At 40.4% G+C, this 3,892-nt stretch overlaps 1 non-coding gene across 1 annotated transcript; it reads right to left on the bottom strand.

The window, feature by feature from the left end:
- Positions 1-201: 201 nt before the first annotated feature.
- Positions 202-308, bottom strand: LOC118486192. Its single transcript, XR_004878047.1, has one exon. It is a non-coding gene; the product is annotated as a small nucleolar RNA R71 (small nucleolar RNA).
- Between the last annotated feature and the right edge of the window lie 3,584 nt (positions 309-3,892).

The raw sequence follows: 3,892 nt of genomic DNA, 5'->3' as shown, positions 1-3,892 counted from the left end.
ATTACTAATTTCTTAGAAATATGTGATACCTTTTGGATCAATGGAGCATCGAATGACGCCATCCGCCTTCGAATGTTTCCTTTCTCGCTAAAAGACCGAGCAAAAGCTTGGCTCAATGCCCTCCCAGCTGGATCAGTAAACACCTGGGATGAACTAGCCCAAAAATTTCTATATAAGTATTTCCCTCCAGCTAAAACGGCTAAATTAATGACTGAAATTAATACATATTCGCAAGAGGACGTGGAATCCTTATATGAAACTTGGGAAAGGTTCAAGGAGCTATTGCGAAAGTGTCCACATCACGGCCTGGCGATATGGCAACAAGTATCCACTTTCTATAATGGGTTGTTGCCACACACAAGGCAGACACTTGACTCTAGCTCCGGGGGACTTTTAGGTAATCGCCGCCCGCATGAAATATATAACCAAATTGAGGAAATTGCTCAAACCAATTTTCAGTGGCACACTCCCCGAGGCAATAAATCTATTGCCCCGGGCGCCCATAAGGTTGATGAAAGCACTTCTTTACAAGCCCAAATCGAGGCTCTTTCTTTAAAAATAAAAAAATTGGAAATGACAAAAACAGTCTCGGTTATGGCTTGTGAAGGGTGTGGTGGACCACATGAAAATTGGAGTTGTATGAAAGAAACAGATGATCAACAAGAGTCGGTAAGCTACATTGACAATAGACCTAGGCCGTCGGGTCCTCCAACGGGCACTTACAACCAAGGATGGCGAAACCACCCTAACCTTGGTTGGAGAGAGCCCGGCAATAGTAGTAACCAACAAACCCAACGAACAAACTTTCAACAACCAAGAAATGAGTCACAAAATTTCACTCAACATCAAGGTGGACGAGAAAGGCTTGAAGATACTGTATCTCGCCTCATCTCCGACACTGAAAAGAAAACTCGGAAAGGTTTCTACAATTAGAATCAAATTTTAGAAACCAACAAGCTAGTATTCAAAACATAGAAAAACAATTAAATCAACTAGCTCAAAATTTTTCCGAGAGACCACAAGGTGCATTACCAAGCAATACCGAAACAAACCCAAAAGCGCAAGTTCATCTCATCACGTTACGCAACCGCACCGTGGGGCCTGCGGAAGCACCACCGCCGACAGAAGAGACTATACCCCCGCCTCTGCAGGAGAAGAACTCCCCTCCATCATCAGAGCCTACCAAGGCTCCTCGAGTTCCATACCCCGGTAGGTTAATTCATCAAAAGACCAATGAGCAATTCGCAAAATTCGAAAGTCTATTAAAACAATTGCATGTCAATATTCCTTTTATTGATGTGCTAACCCAAATGCCCAAATACTCTAAGTTCATGAGGGACTTCCTCACTCATAAAAAGAAAATTGAAACTTTGCAATTAGTTAACTTAGGCGAAGAATGCTCTGCCCTCGTACTCAACAAACTTCCCCAAAAGAAAATCGATCCTGGAAGCTTCACGATTCCCTGCTCGATCGGGGACTCCCCCGTTCGTAATGCACTAGCCGACCTTGGGGCTAGCATTAACCTCATGCCTTCATCAATGTTTAAAAGACTCGGCCTAGGAACAACGAGTCCTACAAAAATGAGCATACAACTTGCTGATCGATCCGTCAAATTCCCGCAAGGTGTCATCGAAAATGTCCTAGTAAAAGTAAACAAATTTGTCTATCCGGCCGATTTTGTCATACTCGATATGGAAGAAGACACCGAAGTCCCCCTCATACTAGGGAGACCATTTCTCGCCACCGCACAAGCAGTGGTAGACATGAATGACGGAACGCTCACCCTAAGGTACGGAGATGATGAAGTAAAATTCAGGGTTGGGAAGAGAATAGAGGACGACGACCCGGTCAACTACATGAAGGTTATTGATTCGAGTTTGGATGCTGCTCTCCGACGGTGCAACATGGGATGCCAAACATCCCACTCAGAAAATATATAACCTCACATGGGGTCTAGCCAAGGACCCTTATAAACGTGGCGCACCATGGAGGCATTCCGCGGAACTATCTTAGTTTAGTTTAATCTTTTAGTTTTAATTTGCAGGAATAAAACACACTCATGGTGGTAAAGGATGAAAAGGGAAACGAGAAACATAACCCCATGCACAAGAACAAGGCAACCCGACATCAATTTCTCCGATACAGTAGGTTCAACGAGGGCTGTGTCCAACCAACACGGCCCTGTGCTGAACCCCCTGCAGAAAAATGCCCAGTTCAGGTAACTGGACACGGGCCGTGTTCACCAGACACGCCCCCGTGTCCAGCTTCTGTTTCTTTTCTTTAATTTTCGTTACGGGCACCTGAACACGGGGCCGTGTCCGGTCCCCACGGGGTCGTGTCCAGACTGCCAGTAACATAAATCTTTGCTTTTAAACACCATATTACACATCTAATCAACCTAAAAAATTATTTTTGGGACACATTGCGGACAATGTGTAATTTAAGTGTGGGGGGGATGCTAAAACCTTGAAATTTTGCAAGTCCTAAAAACAAGCCTTACACAAAACTCTATTGGAACCGCTAACCACCCCAAATTTTTTCAAAAATTTCCATTTTTTTTACTTGTCTAAAGTTTAAGTTGGGAATTCTAAGATTAATAAGGTTATATTTTTACAAATTTACAACCAATAGCGTCGTGATAAAAAGAACCAACATAAGAAAATTATGAAACGGGCATAACAAGCTTAGTTAAAATTTGATTATATATACTTGATCACATAGAAAAACCCATTCCCACAAAAAGTGAGTTTTGAGCCTTTATTGAGCATACAAATATACATCTTTAGACTAAATGCTCATTTTTCGTTTCTTGTGTGAATAGCCGCTTGGTTCTTACGACTCTAGAACTTGCCACAAAGATTCATTCCAGGTCCTTACCAACTTAAACCCAAGTAAGTAAATGATGGAGGCATTAGGACTAACCCTTTTTCTTTCTACACCATTATTTTTCATTTTTTACCACCTACCTAAAATCCCCCTAGTTAACCCCTTTGAGCCTAAACCTTTCATTTCTTTACCTTAAAACCCTTTTACCCACCAAAACCCTTTTTATTTTTTACCCTTTATTTTAGTGACAAGCTCGGTTTTCGTGTGACTAAAAAAAATGATGAAGTTTGAAATAAACAAACAAAGCTCTTAAAACAAAAGCTTGTTTGAAGAAATACTTCGAAATAAAAAGTCACTAAAAGCAAAGTGTTTTACGAAAACCGACGCTTTTTATGCTTTTCGCCCTTTTCTACTAACCACTAACCCATTCACCCACCTTTAGCCCAAGCCTTTACCCAAAAAGTCCTCTTGATATTTACAAAGGTAACGAGTTAAAAAGGAGGAGGATTGATTGCTTGGCAAGCTTATGGTAGGAATAAGTTCCATGCCGCTCTCGAGTGATTCACTAAAAATACACCTTCGGCCGAGTGTGAGTGATTTCTCCCGTGAGGTATGTAAACTTTTATATAAATGGAATTTTAAAAAGGCATGTTATGCCCAAATAAGTAATTTCTCCTATGAAACGTTCTAAACAAATCATAACGAATAGGATTGTAAATAAATAAAAAAACAAAACCCAAAAAAATCTTGGATTCTTGACACTCTATGACAAGCCAAAACCTTCTCTTCTACCCATTCCATTTGGGAGTGTAAGCCACATGTTAAAGAGTTTTTCTTGAGGATAAGCAAAAATTCAAATGTGGGGGTATTTGATGTGTGTAAAATGCAACATATAAATTACATCAAATGAGGCATAAAACTAACCCTTTTTAAGTACTAATGTTGGAAAAAGAGTGTTTTTGTCTTCCTTTTGTATTTTCAGGATTAAATGAGCTCAAATTCACAAAAGAAGCAAAAAGACAGCTAAATCTAACATAAATACAAGAAAAAGAACATAAGTGGATTG

This window comes from Helianthus annuus, chromosome 13 (genome assembly GCF_002127325.2).
Source record: "Helianthus annuus cultivar XRQ/B chromosome 13, HanXRQr2.0-SUNRISE, whole genome shotgun sequence".
In the NCBI taxonomy this organism is placed as follows: domain Eukaryota; kingdom Viridiplantae; phylum Streptophyta; class Magnoliopsida; order Asterales; family Asteraceae; genus Helianthus; species Helianthus annuus.
The sequence above is the reverse complement of the archived record's forward strand: the minus strand, read 5'-3'. Positions and strand labels throughout refer to the sequence as shown.